The 20,704-nt window shown below is 35.2% G+C and overlaps 1 long non-coding RNA gene across 1 annotated transcript in view; it reads left to right on the top strand.

Annotated features, from left to right (window-relative positions):
* Positions 1-20,704, top strand: part of LOC107051710 — a 299,217-nt gene that overhangs the window by 253,648 nt on the left and 24,865 nt on the right. Inside the window, exons 26-31 of the long non-coding RNA XR_006939094.1 lie at positions 6,401-6,633; positions 12,396-12,561; positions 13,116-13,170; positions 13,828-13,878; positions 17,914-18,005; positions 18,301-19,487. This is a non-coding gene — a long non-coding RNA (uncharacterized LOC107051710). The remainder of the gene's footprint in view (positions 1-6,400; positions 6,634-12,395; positions 12,562-13,115; positions 13,171-13,827; positions 13,879-17,913; positions 18,006-18,300; positions 19,488-20,704) is intronic.

Below are 20,704 nucleotides of genomic sequence, written 5' to 3'. Positions count from 1 at the left end.
CAAAAACTTACCTTAAATTTAAGGAAAATTCAGATATGTAGTAGTATGTATGTAGTACCACATACTGAGGTTGCGTATGAAATACGTTAGAAATTAATAATGAAGATTTCACATTTAGGAAAAATTATATAGTCATACGGTATCCACATTTCATTTTGTGTTGTTTTTATAATTAGCTGTTTTATTCCTGATAATAACTTCCTTTTCCTTTTTACAGATGTTCATATATCTTCTTTAATCAGCCAACGTACATGTTTGTCTTACAGACAAATGCATTTTATGTTATGTATTGCATGACTGAATGGCTTCCAAAAATTAATCTCTATATCTAGTCTTCATGGATCAACAGAACACCTCTATAAATCTCTATGCCCTGGAAAGGTGTTTTTTTGTTTGTTTGTTTGTTTTTTCTAGAGTTAAACTTTCATTCTGGTATTCTGTAATCAGCTTTGTCAGAAACACTGCGGTCATTTATTTCTTTAAAATATTAGCTTACTAAAAATTCAAACCTCTATTTATAAGCATGAGAAAGGGAATCTGCATATTATATTTAAAATCATTAAAAGATTGATGAGTGGAAAAATCCTGTTAGATTAATTTCTTTGCAACAGCCTGTGCAATTAAGCCATGGATGAATACTTGTAAAAATGTTATTCCTTACTCTCTTACACTAACTTGGGATGGATTTCAGCTGACATAACTATATTTTCCTCTCCTTTGATGGCATGTATACATAGGTCAATTATAAGAAATCATAAACACAAGGCTTGTAGTACACGAAGACAGGATCTGATGTGTATTTTCTGGCTGCCTTTTGTTGTAGCAGTGAATGAAGTAGAAGTAACCACATGGAGCAAATATTGGTTTCGTACAGATGTGTACACCTCTGCATTTACCATGGTAAATCAGTCACCTGGTAAGGTTCAAGTAGGTACCTAAAGAAGAATGAAAATCCTTTAATCAACATTGCTAGGGATTTCTCCCTTTAGCCATCTGACAAAAAAAACTTCATTTTCTTTGTAAATATCTGACCACATAGCAGTATCTAATCTGAAGCAGGTAACTCACAAACTTTATTTTGTACCACTTGTAGAGTAACTTGGTGCCTTGCTTAGTTAATTACAATCTGCATTGTTACTCTGGGATTTTTCAGAATGTCTAACCTAATTTTACTTCAATAGGATTTAAGTCCTTCTAACTCTTTTTTTTTTTTTTTTTTTGTCAACCATAGACGTAGATAATTGTTTCTTTCTTTCTTTTGATAGGCTTTATATATGCTTGCATGTTCTATGCTTTCCTCACCATTTACTAATCTGAATTAAATGACTCCATGCCCCAACCCTGGAGACTTTCAAGGCAAGGCTGGAGATGGCCCTGGGCAACCTGATCTAGCTGTGGTGTCCCTGTTCCTTGCAGGGGAGTTGGACACGATAGCCTTCAGAGGTCCCTTCCTACTCTAAGGATTCTGTGATTCTATATAAAGAGTGATAGGGAAAGAGTCTGTTCTTTCTCTGTGTGAGAAATGCGTAAAACATTCATAGAAATTGACAATACTGAGAAAAAAGTGCAAAACGAAACGTAACGTAACTATGTAAGATTGATGACGCATGCCTACACTCACTTCTTTCCATAAGGTGGGAATACCAAATAGTCTGCTGAAGAGACAGTATGCTGTATACATACACTAAAAACCTGGCTAAATTATCATAATTGAATAAGCACAAACTAAGCCTACAGCTGTTAATTGATTTATTTTTTTTTTAATCCAAAAAAAGTTTTTCTTGTTAGAGTATGGGATAAACTACAGACATGAATATTTTGATGTTATTTTATTGAATCTACAAGAAGAATGTATGTGCAGTAGATATTTCTCTCATCAAAGGTTAAGCCAGTTTAAAAGACAGCATTAAAACAAATCTAATTATTGTTTTCAGCCAGTGGTTACAGGATCTGTACAAAAGTAGGCATGCCTTTAGGCTTATTCTTGAAGTGCATTTACTGGCATATGGAATAATAAAACAAACATTTGATAGTTTAGAGCAAGACCAGCATCCAAACTAGGCTCTAAATTACAAACAAATATGAGTAGGCATTTAACATCCCAAATGAGCCAAACTATACTGAATTTAGACAGTAAATGCACAAAGTTATATCTGTCTGGGAATATCCCTCTGAGTTGGAAGTACCTGGAAAGTGGAATAGTACTTCGGAGATGTATCTTATGTTTGCCCTGTTCTTTCTTGTCCTTTGACAGACATCTTCTTGTACCCATGGCTGGAGGAAGACTTGAGATACCTAACCAAGTACTGTTTGGCATTTGTGTATTTTTAGCTTGCATTCAAGGGAGGATATCACCCATTACCTTCCATCATTCTCCTTGATTTACTTCAGCAACTATTTTGGAATGACTGTAATGCCAATTCTGGGTTAAATCAAATAGAAATATTCTAACTATCTGAAATTGCCACGCTCGTTTTACCTCAGCATTCTCACTGTTCTGTGGCGCTTTTACAAGCATGTCCCACACCTATCCAGCTCTGTTTAGCCTTGAAAAGGTATGAGTAAAATTGCTGAAGGTCATATGGCTACTATCCATGCATAGCTAATCCTTTATCGGAACAGAAGTGAATTGCAAAGATTAAAATCTCATGCTTAGAAAAGTTTTGATGGTAGCCAATCTGGAAACAACCAGAACAGAGTGAAATATCTGCAGTGAAATGAAGATGATTATCTCTTTGCTTGCTTACTCTGAACTGGTGGAAGTACTGTATGCTAAAAGCATTATTCAAATCAATGTTAATTTAATCTAATCTGATATCTAGGTGTGATCTGTCCTTTCTGTCTAGAGTCTAAGGGGATTAATGAAACTTTTATTTGTCTAAAACTGGCACAGTCAGTACCAGGTTTATTATGGCTTACATTTTTTGATAGTATAAATATCCAAGCCCCATGGGGTCCACCCTTTGTGCACTGTATCTTCTGAGTGCACTGAGGTGATATTCTGACCCTCAAAATAGCTAACAGTCATTCCAGTTTGACCCTGCCTGGAATTAAAATTAAGGAGATGATACATTTATTTTGAGAGAAAGACTGAGTAGATCAATCATGACAGCTGTAAAACAAGCAGCAAATGGTAGAATGGCCAACAGATTGTCCATCATCTTAAAATAAGTAAATAAATAAGTAAATAAAAGGCCTCTCATCATCTAAAAAGGTTAAAATCAAGGGAACTGCAGCCTAGTCAGCCTCACTTTGGGCTCAAGGAAATTATGAAGTGAGTCATCTGTGAACACACTTCTGGACACATGAAAGAGAAGGTGGCTGGGAAGAGGCAGCATGGATTTAGCAAGGGTAAATCTTGCCTGACCTTGATATTTCTATGATAAAATGACTGGATTAGTGGGCAAAGGAGAGTAGTGAATGTCATTTACCTCATCTTTAGCAAACCTAAACTGAAATTTAGTGCCAGGAAGTAGCAAGAACTTCTTAAAGAAGAAAGTTTTAGTGCACTTAATTTCTGCTAAGCCATTGTGGGAAAAAAATCCAACAGTACAGTATGGGGTCTAGGAATCCAAAGACAGGTATAAACCATCTCTCTTAATCTAATAGAGAAATATTAGTGTGGCTTATGAAATTGCCCTGTATAGTTCATGGCTGGATGAAGTCCTTTCGTTTTGTCATTGTTACCATAATCATGTGAGTTGCACCAAATTCAGTGATGATCTAGAAAAATCTGAGTCAGCACTATTTGTGTGTCTATGTGTAAAAGTATGTGCATATTTGTAAACGTATATATCTGTGATGCACGTATTGTTCAGTAATGAATTTGTGTTACAAGCAATAAAAAGCAGTACTGACTGAGACCAATGTAATGGTGTCTTTTGGTAGTTTGAGCTACTGCGTTAGAAAAAGATAAACATCAATTTCCTAGGCATAATTGATGGTGGTGACAATTATTAATTTGCTTTAGTAGACCTGAAGAACTGAAGCCATGTAGCTAATATGAATTCTAACATTTCTTTCAATTTTCAAGAAAGACACACTAATTGTACATGTCCATTTTGGTGGTGATTAGATACTGTGGTGATAGATTCTTCAGAAGTGCTGAGAGAGAGATAAAGTTAGGCTAAACTGATGTATTTCATATTATGAGCAGCTGTATGAGCCCTAAATACCATACCCAAGTGATTAATTTCTGAATGGTGGTGAAAAGAGAGGGGGTGCTTAAATAAATCAATGGTGATTTTAATAAACTGGGAGCTTCTAGGTATTAAATCTGTCTGCATCTGATCTGAATTGCAATTACCTGTCAAAAATTCATCCATCATTGCAAGTTGCAGACAAACTTTCTGGCAGCAGATGTTTCAGGAAAGCTATTTCATATGGGAAATATATTGTTTGTTGTATAGCATTCCCAAGAACAAAAAGCAAAGTAGAAAACATTCCATGGATAACAGCAACAACTTCTATGTCCTATCTAAGCCTAATTTATTGGTGAATATAATACGTAAATGTGAATTTCCAATATAAATCAGTCAATGAAAGACAATTTAGAATTCAGATCGTCTCAAATAGATGTAGTAATTAATTCATTATTTGAGTACTTGTGAAAGCCATAGTATTTCTAATAACTTTAAATTCATTATCAAATACTGTCTGTGAGGCTAGAAGACTGGTACCTGCATTTCAGAAAAAAGTGTTATGCTTCCATCAGCCACGCTACAGGAACTGTTTGAAGAACTAGACAGGCTACAAAATGGTGTTCTACTCTCAGATATATGTTGGCTGCTTCTCTGAAAATAATGCCTCCTATTTATGTCTGAGGAAACTACAACAAAAAGAGAAAGGGCTGAATGTGAAATGAATGAAGGATTGAATTCAAAATTCCTAAAATTCAGTTTCTCATTTACACCTGTTCCGTCACTGGTACATGATTGGTCCTTTCTCATATGTCAAGAAGGCAACGTAATGAACATTTCTTTGCAGCCATCAGTGAAATTGTCATATAACACTGCTATTTCTCATCTGAACATGCACCTTGAAAATGACCTCTGAAGACAGACTGGACATATGATTAGAAGATTACGGTCCCAGCCAAATGATAGACCAAGAGCTGTTCAACTGTCACCTCTATCAAAATCCTTCATTCTGTTTGCCAATTATAATAGCAGAATCTATCATTCTTTTCAATTTTCATTATATAAGGAATTTACTTTGTACAGTTTCTTTCTCTGTATAATATTTTAAAATCACATTCCACTAAATGTTGTTTCTAACATAATTGAAAACAATTCACTTATAAAGTAACCGCTGACAGATGGATCTATTTATATCTTATATATGATGTGCTGGGCTTCTTATCTTGTCACCTGTGTCTGGTGTTTGAGAATTCATCTTTTATATTAGTAGTTCAGAAAGCCTCAGCTTGATACACTATATCAAGTGTGTTAATTTGAGTTCTACTCTCATCATCCTATAAAACTGACAGCTACCAAACATTTGGAGAAAACATCTTGGTTTGTCATTTATGCTGCAATATGTCATTTTTTGAAACTCCTCAAAGAGAATGAATGCATAAATTCTTGTGGCCTCTTCCAAATCACTTTGAAAGTAATAGAAGGGCTGTTAGTTCAAGAAATTGTGAGTCAGTCTATGAATGCCTTAAAGAGAGAAATAGCTCAATATATTATGGAGATTAGGTATTTTCACAATGCAGTTTGGTCAGAAACACATTTTACAACTCTGCCAGCTTCCATTTTTATCCCTGTGGTCCATATTTCTTTGTCAGTGCATAATGTCACTGTGCTACATATTTTATGTATAAAAATGCTATTAAGAATATATTTACATATGGTATGTTCATTAGTCTCCTTTATATCACTGTTACTTATTTATGCAGTATTAGCTGTAGGTACTTTGTGCAAATCACTTCTCAGGCCTGTAACAAAAGCTTGTGTCTTCTCCAAAGGGTTTACTGCCTTAGCACTGTTCTTTTTTACCATCTGTCTGTTCCCCTCTGCCAAATACACAGAGGAAAACCAAAATATGGGAAGCAAATGGTCATCTGCATTTAACAGTGTAATACATGGGTGCTTGAACTGGCACTGTGCACTAATCAGAGGAGAGAGTCCATTTCCAGATAGTTAATGAGAAGTAGTAAGTAGAGTGTAAATTACAGTGAGCCTTGAAAGTAAAGACAAATAACTTTTTTAATGCAGTAGAGAAGCTGGAGCCAGCAAGGGGAAAAATAGAAAGGCAAATGGCATGGAAAATAATCCTGGCAGGAAGCTTCATAATGAGCAAATGGGGAAAGATAATTTGTATCAAGCCCCAAGCCCAGCAATAGGTAAAACTGGAGGGCGCAAGCCTAAAACTCATCCTTTTCCTCACTCTGGTTTAGGGATCTCAAAAGGATAACTACCAGTTTTAAGAGCAGCTGGAGGAGCGAATGCTTCATTCTGAAGATGACAACCAGGAGGCCTGGAGTGCACTAAAGCAACCACCAGCAGTGCCTGGGAGAGCAGCATACTGTCAGTGTGAGAAGGTCAGATGCCGGGGCATGATTTTCTGGGGCTTCACATCCACAAGATGGTGTTACAGCTTCGCTGGACAGGCAGAGGATACAGCTTTGAGGTGAAGTGGTATGGCATACAAATGAGTATTTTCTTCTGGTCCTGATGGGTTACTTGCCTCCTTGCGCTAATAGTTAGGGTATGATCTGGACCTATTTAGCTATCAGCCATAACTGTGTTGCTCTAGACTGTTTAGAGAAATCTTGTGAGGTGACAGTGGACTCATTATTGTAGAAAAAACTAGGGCTTACCCTGGAGAGGGCAAGGTGCTAGTGCCAGTCAAACAATGCTTAGCTCCTTCATTAGAAGCAAACTGTTTGAAGGTGGAATTCTTCCCCAGTGGTGTTTTTAATGTAATTTTGCAATGGAAAGGTTATTGAAAAAGCTGTTACAGCTACTTTGATCATGCATTCCTACAGCTTTAAAAATTAGACTTATTCTAAGTACAGACCACACATATTTCAGGCTTGTACACATAATATATTTCAACATTGCTAAAACACCTTTGCTCTCAGCACAGAAATATCATGAGAGGGAATTATAGAAGCCCACTATAATAAGGGCAAGAGGTATAAAACATAAAATAACTTCATTAAAATGATTTTTTTTCTGAGTTTGACAAAATAAAGAGAACAACCCCTTGAACCATTTTCCTGAAAGAAGTGAACAGGTATTTTAGAGGCATTTTTCATTTTTATTGACATTTTATTAGAAGAATGCAAAATGTATCATGCAGTAACTATGAAGGCATTCAGGGTCTTTTTTATTATGACCATGAACGTTTATTTGTGGGATAAAATTGCCCATAAACAGCAAAGTCTGTTACTATCATATATATATGCCTGGTTCTGTTAGCTATTGCTTTACCCATGACTACCGTAATGCAGTACTGACTTTAGGTGCATCAAATATAATCAAAATTATCATAGATCCAATGCTGCATGACCACATTTCTGTCATTCTTCATTGTATACTGTGAGCTTGCTTTTATTAAAGAGAACAAGTATGAAACTGGAGTCACCCAAAGGAATTGTAGCTACCTCCCTAAACTATCTGTTGATATCTAAAGAAAGCAATTTAATCCAGCACTTCTCAACCCACCCAATAAAAAGACAAAAATTTCAGTTTGCACTACACTAGCCTTGAAGTCATCTTAAGGATAAATAATGTTCTTTGCTGGTTTACATTAGGGATCAAGTGTCTTTGTTCTGAATAACACTGTGAATAAATTAAGCGAAAGGAGGCACATTTTTTAGCTCTTTTTCAGGGTCTTAGATTATAATTTTTATATAATGTATTTGTTTTGTCTATCCAGCATCAGGCTGCAGTAATGATGTTAAGTAGTGTTGAGGACAAAATATATATTTTTTTTCAGGAAACATTTCTTTACCTTTTCCCTTCCCCTAATCTAAACATGGACATTTTTCTTAATGATGTCAGAATTTTGAGGCCCATGTTGAGACCCAACTTGAACTTTTCAGTTCTCCATAGGGGATCCATCACATATTCTGTGATGAGAAATCTAATTCATACTGATCAGTGCGTTATTGATGCTCTCAGAGCTCAATGAATGATTCTTACAATGCAGGATCATCTCCTGCTACCTTTGGAAAATACTTTCAAGCTCCATTGTGAAAATGTCACTGGTGTACAGCTTAAAACTGTTGTTACTGGATCCCAGTGCCAAATACACTGTGATCACTGTAAGCTCATCACAACTATGATGTCTGAAACATTAAGCAAGTTTCTATTCTATGTGCAGGACATAAATTCTTTTTTCTAAACATAAAAGTCAGAAAATCCAGTTAAAATTCTCTGCTTTTTTTTCAACACAGAAGATGAATAACTAATTAGGTTAAAAAAAAATTGCATTTTGTTTTATGCAAGATGATACTTTAACTTCTGCTTGGAAAGTGATTTTGCCTAGTAAAACACCGTGTAGTCTTTCCATCTCTGCAAAATTTGTCACTTTATCAGCAGTTAACCAAAATAAAAAAAAAATAGAAGGAAGCAAGTAAATGTTGCCTTCAGTACTGTTGAACTAAAGCAGACAGCATTTTTATATTTACACATGTGACTTTTTTCCCCTCATGTTCTTGAGACTTCTCAGAAAATCAGGAAGGCTAATTACACTTCCAAATCTTCTATACAGAGCTGACTGAGATAGTGTGGTTTTTTTCCTAACTTTCCTTGTTTTTTTTCCTTTTTGCTCTTTCTTTTTTTTTTTTTTTGAATTATCTCTGTTTTGCTTCGCATTATGGCTTTTAATGTTAACACCTGAGCACAAAATATCTAAAATTAAGATACTGTTCCACTTGACTTAAAACATTATGCTAAGCTGTTGAAATAGTCCGAGTTATGCCAGCTGTAGAAATGAGGTGAAGATAATTTTGCATTGTATAAAAGATTTCAAAACTAATTGCATTTATTTCCAGCCAGGGAACTTCCAGTTTCAATGAGCTTAAGCTGTTCTTACTGGGCATGAGTCATACAGAAAAGTCCAGCAGTTAAAAAAACCTAAGAAATAAGATAAATAAATAAATAAATACCTTGTGTGGTTTAACAGCCTACTTGGAAACACTAAACAGAATATTCTTTAGTTTCATAGCAGATGAAGAGAACTGGTTTCTTGATCTCTGAATATATATAGCTATGATTTAGCATAGCAAGGCAATAACTAGCCATGACTATAGAAAAGAATATTTATGAGACATATTTTCCTGGCTTTTTTAAAATTGAAACTGTGTCATTTCCACTGTAAACTTTTTTTCCTTATCTATCCAGCAGCCTGTCTTTTTTTTCTTGCAGTATTTCAAGTCCACAGTTAGAAACCTGCAATGCTGAATCTTTCTCATTCCCAGGAGAGATTTATACAAGATGGAGGGTAAATGGGTATTAATTCTGCTTCTGTTTTCATGTTCTGTGGCAACCAGTGCCAGACCAGGTCTGCAGGATGACAACTAGGCCAGGAAACCTACTGGGTTTCTGCCAAAACCTGGTCAAAATGGTAGGACCCTTGGATGGATGCCAGGCACCGTGTTTGTACCTATCAGACTCAGGCAGGGCATGACCTTAGAAGAGCACAATACTGATACTGGCATCTCCAAAACATACACATAAGGTGCACCAAGAGGTTTGGTTAGTTGTTTTCATATTGCTGTAAGCTAAAGGCACCTCTTGCAGGAAATTTCTGCCCAGATGCACAAAGTTCAAATTCAACGTGAATTCCACAGACCTCTGTACTGACAAGGTTAATTTTACTCTTCTTTTGATATTGCCTGTAAATATATCCAGAAAAATTTCTTATGAGGTCTTCAATGGAAAAAAAAAATAGCTTAGAGATCCAAATCTTAAAGTGTGCTCAGACTTTTTGGATAAGATATTTTCATTTCTGCTCCCAAACAGTGGCTGGCGTTGGGCTTTTGCCTAATACAGCTTAAATCATATTCAGGTGCTACCTCTCCATCTGTGGGCAGATTCACAGATTCATCTGCAGCAAAAGAACAGTGAGAAGCAGCAGGGGACTATGCTGTGACATGAGATGGCAAAATGGACTTTTATTAAATGTAGTGTTGGATAACAGAGTATGGAAACAAGCTACTATTACTCTTAGATCCCAAAGTGTTTTCCTCATAGTGATGTGGGGATTTTGTTGGTTTTTTTGTTAATTTGTTTTATCTTCACAGAATAACTGGCAAAGGTATTCTCAAAATAATGTATTTCCTCCAACTTGTACTTATTGTCTCTTTGGATACAGCAACACAGTGAGACAGAAAGATGGAATAAATGAAAAAAAAACTATTTTGGCACATCTTTAAATAAAGCCTGCCTATTTCTTTCCTTAAATGCTTCAAACAATTGGTAATTGCAACTGTCTAAAAATTCATCCTCTTTCCACAAATAATTTTGACTTTTTCAAGGTGCTAAAAAGGATTTTTCAATTTTGAGACAGTTCTAATTTTCAGAAAATGACATTTACAAGGGGTGAGGTTTTTAAAAAAAAAATCACTGAGAACATGAATTTCTACATGAATTTCTAATATATATATATTAAGATGAGAGAATCATACTGTACTCTGACAGATACAGTCTTGCAGCAATAATTTCCAACACGTGCATGGTCTGATGGGCCACAGAAATTAAAATTTTGCACAGTTAGCAAGATTTTTATTCTTTATAATCAAAGTCATAGAAAATTAAATATGTGAGATTTAAATGGAAGAAACTTGGGACTGTCATATGTCACCCCATAGGTGGTGGTATGTCTTGGGGTTGCAGCTATGTGGTGATCTCTGATCTGTTCTCATAACAATGAGATGTGAAACAATACTGAATAGCTTTAAAATTTCTACAGCAATGCACCTATATGGAGATAAATGACTTAAGAAATTATTCATGTGAAATTGCCACAAAGCTCTGAACACAAACAGAAATTTGAAAACTGCAGCTTTTGGCTGCCTTTCAAAAAAGCCATTTTATTTTCACTCTACATCTACTAATCCAGAATGAAAATACAAGTGAAATTGAAGGGTAACTGTTGTGTCCTGCATCGATTGTGCAAGTTATTTTACATAGTTCTGGGAACACACAAGTTTTTCATGCTTTCATTTATAAAAATATTGCACAATTAGGTGTCTGGGTTAGATACTACTAATAATATGAGAGACAGCTCTTTACCTTGTACTTGCAAGAAAACATGCTGGAATGACAAGACTGTTCCATGTAAATGGTGCCCTTGCATAATTTTAATACTTCCCTTCAGTTCTGTCTTCATTCCCTCTCACTTTATTGCCTGATTTTTATCGACTCATTTTAATTTTAAAATCCCCAAGGTGAGGTCTTTATGTTCCTGCTCATCTAAAAAGCATCATGAAGCCTACAGGGATAAATACGTATCATTTGTGATTAATGCTTAACAAGGTGCCTTGCAGTTCTTGGCCTTAGTATTGACTGTTAGCTTACGCATGCACCAGACAAGAAGGTGGCATTAAAAATCATTTTTTCTTAGACCTTGGTGTGGTACTGTACGTGATATGTGTAAAATAGTGGTGTGGGGTTATGTTTGTTTTCAACCAAGGATTCCACTAGACTGTAGTGAAAAACATGAATCGTTCTGCGGTTAATTCACATTAGAGTGATTATATTTTACAACTACAAAGGTCAGAAGCTTAAATTATTTCAAACAAAGCTCTAACATCTTTGATGATGTTTTTCATATTTCTTTGTTTCCTTGCAAGTTCTCTTTACTTTAAAGATGTAGTTTCACACTATTAGTCTGTGCTTCTTGCTCTTTCTGAAGTTTTGTTCTTTAACAGATACATGAAACACATAAGCAATGAATGTGCCACTAAAATACATTCAATGTTAATCAATCATTTGTAATTATTAATAGCTTTTCTTCTAAGCATCCTGGAGTACATCACAGACAAATGGTCAATTTCTTCATCTCTCATTTGCACTGATTGATACCTCAACATGCAGATATTTCAAAGTTGAATGTAGTTATTTATTAATTTCCCTGTGTAAAAACTACTTATTTTACAGTAGCATTTTTTTTTTTTACCTTCTTGTAAACTATAAGTATGCTAGCCAAGCCTTCAGTCATTGAAATGGGGAAAGAAGGGAAATAACACCTTCAACAAAGAGAAAAAACTAACAGACAATGACAAAAGCTACCATAATTCTGAAAGTAAATACTGAAAATCTTTCCATTTCTTTTAGGTATGAGTCATTTTTGATCAGTTTAAATGAGTCAGTTTTAAATAGGTGAAAAAAAAAATTAGTAGGTGATAGTTGGCTTTTTTTTTTTTTTTTTTGTCATAGGAGAGGTATAGTACTTCTTGACATTGAGATCGAGACAAGATTTGCAGATATTGGGCAAGACAGCATTTGGTATGCAAAGCACTGATGTAACGAGCTCCTGAGATTGTTCTGTTTAACAAACACTCTGCTGGGATTTTTTTGGGATCAATTGAGCTTGTTAGCACATGTAAGTAGTTCATGGAAACCACTAGTTTTCGTATTCCTCTTGTATGGAAGCAAGTTTTCATTCATTGAGCTTGTTGGGGTACTGCTAAAATGGATGATTATTAAGCATGCTCAATTTTTCTCCACAAAAATAAAATTGCTCTATTTTAATCTATTTCAAAGTAATAGAAGTCTAGGGGAAAGGAAACAAACAAGGAAATGTTTTATATTTGGGTTTAGCTTTTCATTTTTTTTTAGCAGACGAATCAGATTTTTTCAAAGCCACCTTTTGAAATCACTGTGTTATTTTGTCATTTCTTTCTGAAAGAGTAACGATACTGAATCTTTATCATATTGATCGTTGTACAAGTTTTCATCTGGGGTCCAAGATAATACATAGCATTGTTATTGCATTATTATTTTTCATTTGTATCCTATTGATTTGCTGCCAGCAACTTACAGGTCAATTTACAAAAAGATGAGATATGATTTATTTTTTTTTCTAAAAGATTATGCCACAAAGGGGATGTTTTTATAAGGCTGTAAGATCTCAGGGTTTGTTTTTTCTTCTCACAGGAATGCAAGACATTCATAAATTAGTAGTGAAGTTCTACCTGGATTTTCACCCAGAGTATCCATGGCTTCCATATAATTCATATGAGTAAGAGGCTAGACACAAGCTTACACTTAAATTGGAATTTTACTCCCAGGCATGGTTCTTCTGTCATTTCTCCCTGTATAACTTAGAAATAATACCATAATTTCAGTATAGTTATACACATATAAAAGAGATTAGAGAGACCTTATATATCTAATCACAACAAGCTGCCAAGGTTTAAGACATCCAAATGACAGCTACTAAAATTATACGTGAAGATTTATTTTTGGCATTGGCCAGCTCAATATCTGCACTGTAAAGTCCCTTCTTACTAGGGTCTTTCTCTTTCCCAAGGCACTGCAATTCCTCTCCATAACATTGGTGTGGGCTTCTTCCATGGGACCAGCATTCAGCCCAGCTCAGTTCTCAGACATGTATAACCTTTTGAGGCTGACCAGCTTTGCCAGAATAGAAGGACTGAAGAATTCTTGCATTCTCCATGTCTGCATTGGAAAGGGTACCATTAGGCCATGACTTGCAAAAATGTTAATTTTCTCACCCACACCTCCCTAAAAAATGTACTGAGAGTACATTACTGTTAGTACTCTGCCTGTATTTAGGAGGCCCAGGTAAAAGGAAAACAAGAATACTTAACCAAATTTCCTTACTACTTACTTTTATTGTCATTAGAAGTTAGCTACTTGGAAAGCAAGGACTAAAGCAGTATCTAAAATAGCACAGGTATGTATATGTTTTTATTCCTTCAGTATAAATCTACCACATAATTTTCAAGGGGTTATTTTTAAATTATTTAATGCCAAATGTGCTAAATACAGTGAGCTTGTGTATATATACACCTTGATGTGTGCTATTATTTTTCTCTGGAACCCATCCAGGTATATCAAACCCACAGTGAGCAACACAGGGCCTCCCAGTTCATGCTATGCTTACAGTGTATTGAATTTCTCTGGCATACTTTCAACAGGAGCAAGTTTGACAAGAGAATTTTTTATATAACAGAATACCTTTTTCTGCCAGTGAAAAAATTTCGGTTTTGGAAATGATCTGACATTCCACACAGGCTTGTAGACTGAAATCAGATATTGGCAGTACACCATACTCTTCATGACACAGGACACTGAAATAATCTTCTCAGTTGACAACCTTTATTCTAAATTACAGACCATTCACTGACCTTGAAAGTAGAACAAAGCCCAAATCAATTTCTTTTTTTCAATATGGCACAAAAATAATCAAGTAGTTGAAGGTGATGCCTGCATGTTGTAGGAATATTTCAAAGATTTTTTTTTTATGTTCCCTTATTTGTCTGTTTTGTTACATATTTTGACAAAAAATTTGAACACAACTGCATAAGACAGGCGTATTTAAAATATAGACGTAAAATCTCAGAATGTGCTGTGGCAAATATTTCCCTATGCTTTTATATTAACAATACCGAGAAAATATGACTATACTCCAGCACTTCTTGAGATTATTTTTAATCATTATTGAATGATATAGTGCTATTTATAGACAGAGAAGAAAATATAATTTTGCTTTCTTGATAGTATTCATAACTGTTTAAGTTGAGCATAGATTTTAAAAATGTATTGAAAAGAGACTTCAGGAAAAATGCCAAATCCTTTAACGTATTCATAAGATTTGTTTTTTACACTTTTTTTTTTTTTTTTTAAGACATCTGAGTATTATATTCAGTTGTTAGAACATCTAAGTAAGTTTTTGTTTCAGAGTTTTTCAGGAGTCAAAAGATTTTTCAAAATGGTCAAAATCTATTATTTCATTAGGCTACAGTCAATTTTTTTTCTTTTAATTTTCTAATAGTTTCACAACCATATAGAGATCAATGTTCTGCCTCAATGTTAGACATCATTTTATAAATAAAATAAACTACTCTCTACCTGACCAGACTTCTATGTATATTTCAGAGTCCTACAAAAAGAGAGCCTTGCATATGTAAATAATTTGAGCTCAACAAGAACAAGGGACTTAACAAATGTATCGAAGTTACAGTACTGAGACATTTAGAAAAGATGTCTTTACAACAGGTTCTCAAGTTTAGAGATTGACTGGGACATTTTGAGTGCTATAATAAACATCAGAAATTGGAATACTTGGAGAGAATCAATAGACAGAATGATGAATTGAAATTATTGATGATATACAGCCCACAATCTATGAGTAAACACATTTCAATTTTCTTTTAAATCTGCTACAGAACCATGTTTATAATAAGATTTACTGTACATTTTAATTGTATAGAAGTAAAAAAAAACCAATGAAATACAAGTTACTTAAATGCACACTGCCAGACAGGGAGTGGACAAGGAATAATTGTATTAATTACATCTATTTTCAGCAATAAAATACAGTCCCTGCATTAGAAGATAGCCCTATAATACATTGATATTAAATACTACTGGAAGTTTTCTAATGCACTTTTTATTGTTTGATATAATCCTAGTCCTGGGCAAAGTTGAACAGCTCATCTGCTGTCAGGGTAGAGAGTGTCCTTCCACAGCCAGTAGGTCTTTGAAGGGTTACTGATGCACCATCTGCTAACTTGGCCCTTAGAATGTGAATAATTCATGGAAGGATCCCAAATGTTGAATAACAGATTCAAATTTGCATTGAGGATAAACGTATTTATATAGCTTTAATGCAATTACTTATATTATTTCCTAATATCTGGGCAGCTCTTTCAGAGATTTTTGTATGTAAAGCCTTCTATTCTGGTAAGTTATGAAGCACATTACAGGGCTTTGGCAAACAATTCCATTTTATACAGTGCTATTACAGAAGAGCTGCCCAAGCAAATCAAGTTATCAGTCTGCACATCAGAGCCTTAATCATCTGAGTTTTGCTTTTGCATGCAGCAGCAAATAGGATAGTCATTCATATTATAATAACCTCTAATTTAAGCTCAGCCAGTGTTGCAAAACCAACAAATTGTTTAGATATTTTGTTTCTGATATGAACACTTATTAGCTCAGATTTCAGAAGACATTTGATGGCTAACCTTTGTCAGTATCATGACTGTGTATGGCACAGAGCTATTGTGTTTGTTTTGTGGGCATAGACAAAACACTGCATAGATGTTATCAACGATCCCTTAGCGGTCAATCAAAATATAACTTATTCCTGTGCAGTACGGGTAAAACATATATCTACGAGCTCTTTTTCCGGGGTAGAGAAGACAAGATTTCATGCTAGATCAAATCATGTAGATTAAATGTCAACAGCCATAAACTTCAAGTAGGACTTGGAGATTCAATTACTGGATTATGCTGGGCTGTTCTAATTCTTCATAAATCTTTTATATGTGTCTTTTGATATCCTTACATTATATCTGTGATGATAATTCATTGTGTGATGTCACAAACATACAGAAGTACCCAAAATGAAACTTATTAATAAAACCTCTTTTAGAAAGCAAGTGCTTCATTAAAACCAGAAATTGTTATCATAATCTAGAAGTGGTGTGTACAGGACATTGTTCTGCAATAGTAAACATGTTTCTCAATTTAATGTTCATATTTTCTTTGAAAAGGACCAATTTCCTCAGTCAGTACACTGGTCAACTTTTGAGTGTTTTGTTGTGTTTCTGTTCGTACAGAAATTCTACCATTCAGCATCAGGACATTTGTAGACAGGGAGTCCTCCTGCTATGCAGTTCTACAATGTAGATTATTGTACAGCTTTCTTTAAGAATAATTCTCTTCTGGTAGTTGATATTTCCAATTTTTTATTCTTTCATATTGACCTAGAATGCATGTACAAAATACTTGTCTTTGTGCACAAAATACATGTGTATGTGTATTGCTGTTCTTTTTTCCTTAACAAGTTACAAGCTGTGTCAAAAGGCCACTTTAATGTTTATATTTAAAAGCGGGAACAAATGTCCTGAGAGTTTCTTGATTTTGTTAAAGCCCGTTAAAGAGAGGAGTATTTCCACTGCCTTCAGTGGTGTGATCATGTAATGTATTTCTGAACAGAAGCTGAAAGTTTGTTATGTGATGATTTTTTCCCTCAGTTGTCTTTTCTGTTCATACCTCTAACCATGCAGTGAGAGGAGAGCAGTGAAGTGCACAGTTTATATTTCTGTGTCGCAGCACATCCCCATCTCCCAAGCTTTTAGTTCTTAATAGTTTTCTCTTTTTCTCTTTTTTGAGTTCTGAAAGGATCCAGCCATCACAGGAGTGAATCCAGTCATGTTTTTCATTTGTGATGATTTTTTTGTTTGTTTATTGTTGTTTGCTTAGTACTGCTTAATAATAATTCAAAGAAGCAGTTTTTGGAGACTGTTAATTAATTCTCTGAAAATTAAGCACACAGACACTGTAACTACCTCTCTTTTCCCCATGACATCTATCATCATTATTAAATGACTCTAGAAACACCACAGTCATTGGAAATCCTGTTGAGATTTAACAAGTGGCCATATGCTACTCTCGATTAGAGGAAGCAGAGGGGAGCAAGATGCACCTGAAAACCTGTCAAATGTAGGCAGAGCTGAGAGTTTACTACATTCCCACTTGGGTATCCCAGGACATATTTTTGCAAGGGGAAAGCTCATTAGCTTCAAGATAGCAAGTAGTACCCTGAAAACTTGGGATACAAGGCATGTTTTCCATCAGGGAAGTATATGTTATTGGCGCTCAGCCTCTTAATACTTCCTACTATTCTCCCTGAAAATCTCCACAGGTCCAGAACAGAGCAATTCTATTTATCTCATTGTGTGTAATTTTTTTTTGCTAGAAAAAAGAAGGTGCAGCAACACACAGTTGTTTTGGCTCCTCTATCCCTGGTTTGCTGTCAGTGTGATGAGAGTGCAAGAATCCTCCTTAAAGGTTTGGAAAACTAATGACATTCTGTGAAATTAGTTCTTTCAAAGATGTAGAGTTTAATGTAATCTTTTCTTTGTATGTATATGTTTGTGTTTGCAATTTGTACATGCATGTTTTTAAGGGCTTCCAAAGATATTCCTTAACTTCTATTTTTTGAATTCTCAACATGTTATTTTCAGTTTTTTGTATTCCTATAATGCAATGTACATTCAATTGGATATATATTTAGTTATAGGATATTTGATGACTTGTACAATTAGTATCATATTTTTTCCCCATTGCAAAACATTTATCTTAGGTTCTAAAATGGACTCAGTATGATGGATGGAAAGCACCTTCATCTGATGATGCTGAAGGAGACTGTGGATTCCAGCTGCAAGCCAATCCTGTGGTTTGCAGTTCAGCGAGAATTTGGTTCACATGCCACATTCAGCGGCCAAGAGAACTAAAACAGACATTTTTTCCCCTGATTCATAACTTCTTGATTCTCTGAGTGGATACCATCCCCTGTGTTAGAAGGTCTGTTTGCATGACCTAAGAAAAATCCAGAAAAAAAAAAAAAAAAAAAACGAAACACAAAACAACAGTGACATCATGAAGAGGTATTTCATTTTGTCATAAAATCCACTGAAAGCTGGGATTTCTTTTCAAGTATTTACAAGAGACTATGAATCCTTCACCTCTCTGGTGCATAATTTGTGTTCCAGTCTCTGAGTTCTTCTAAGTAAGAGATACCTCTGTTCTGTACATCCTATATCTGCAGTCACTTGCAGGAACTTATTAACCAGCTATGCAGTAGAGCTTGCAATGTATTTTCTTTCTGTACTGTGGAAGCCATCAGTTTTCAAACTCCTGTAAGACCAGAAGAGCACTCACTGTGGCAGCATAAAACACAAAGGTCTGGACTGCCTACTCTGGGAGATCAGTGCCTTCCATTTCTGTCAGGTACCAATCCTCTGTTGGTAAGGGGGAAAGGGGGACTGTGTATGGCACTTTGTTCAACCCATGCCAGATTCTCTACTCACTGCTAAACTGTAGGTTACCTGCTGTTACAGGGATCATCTACAGAAGATCCATGGCTATATTCACCTTGTAAGACAGCTCTTTTTGCTGGGCTAACTTCTGTTTCTTATTTTTCTGCACAGTAGCTTTTATGCAGCAAACTGAATTGCTGAAAGTTGGAGCTGAACTTCACAGTTAAGTCTGCTCTTCTAGTCTACAGTCTATAATGCATGATATTTCCTTTCTTGGTTTCTTATTTGTTTTTCAGCCATCATACTGCCTACTCCCTTATGATCCCCTTTAAGAATATATGGTCATGCTTTTCTTAAAACATTCATATCACTTAAAAATTCAATTACTTCTATCAGTACAAAGAAAAAAATCCCACCTTTTTTTTTAATCTCTTTTTTTCTGGCAGGATTTCTTTCCAGGGCTGAGGTGTCACCTCTGAATTAAGTTCACAAAGGACAAACCAATTCTGAAGTGAGTACTGTTGCTTCTTTTTAACCATTAGCACTGATATTTCCCATGGCAGTTGCTTTTTAATAAAGTCTAAACATGTGAAGTCATTCTGGCTTATTCACCTACGGACAGGTATGAGGATCTTCAGAAATGTCTAAATTAGTTCAGAATGAGATAACAATGCATGTATTTTACTACTGAAACACCATACCAGAGAAAGTGTTAGACTTTGTCTTTTCAGTGCCCTCAGATTAAGACTTGGCACCTTACTGGATATACATAGCACAGGATACTTGAAAAGATTCCAGGGCCACTGGGTGAGGTTATTTACTGTGTTATGCAGGTGGTGAGTCTAAATGATCTGATGATCTTTATGCCCAGAAAAATCTCTTATTCTACATAATACTCTTGACCTTTTTCTTTGTCACTTATTTATCAACACTTAGGAAAGGCTGATGTGTGACTTATTTTACTGATGGCACGCTCTGTGTCCCAGTACCATTGTTAATGTGCTGTGATTCTTTATTCAGTCATTAAAGTACTATTAAAGACCTCAATATTGGTCTTTATGTGGTCACTGGAAGAGTTTTAAGCAGGTTGTTATTACTCTTAAACTGTCTTGCACTATTCAGCATACTCTAAGCAGCAATTACAAAATAGGTTACTTACCATCAAACCTGTACACAGTAAGCTGGTGAAATATGTTTCAGAGGTATAATTCACCCATCCACCAGAGCACAATAAAACACCATCTGTATTTCTGATTTTATTGGTTCTGTCTGCTTTCATCTGGTGCCTGAACATTTTATCTGTTCATACAGTTTTTTTCTAATGCAATAAAAAGATCAGACATGATTTTGCCCTTTATTTTAAGCGTTTGCTGCATTTAGAGGTAAATAACAACCACTTTTTGTGTTGTATATTTTCAGACTTTTGAAGGAAGATTATTTTGAGAATATGCATGCTTTGCTGCATCCAAACTATGATTTAATAGGAACAGCCTCTTCTTAACACCTTGTTTTTGTTTTGCTCTTATATGTAGCTGTACCTGTCCCTTTCTACTTCAAAAGCAAAGAAAGTGGAGTGGAGGAACTGATTTCCTTACAGTAGGTTTTCATGTTGAATTAGTTGTCAGGTATCCCTACCTTATGAAAATTTCCCCTTGTCCCATTTTCTCCACCTGTCTCCACATCAACTTTGTCATCTACAATTACTATGGAAGTGGATGCATGTGTTCT

The sequence above is a fragment of the Gallus gallus genome, chromosome 4 (assembly GCF_016699485.2).
Source record: "Gallus gallus isolate bGalGal1 chromosome 4, bGalGal1.mat.broiler.GRCg7b, whole genome shotgun sequence".
Lineage (NCBI taxonomy): Eukaryota > Metazoa > Chordata > Aves > Galliformes > Phasianidae > Gallus > Gallus gallus.
Note: the sequence above shows the minus strand (reverse complement) of the source record. Positions and strands in the feature narration are given on the sequence as shown.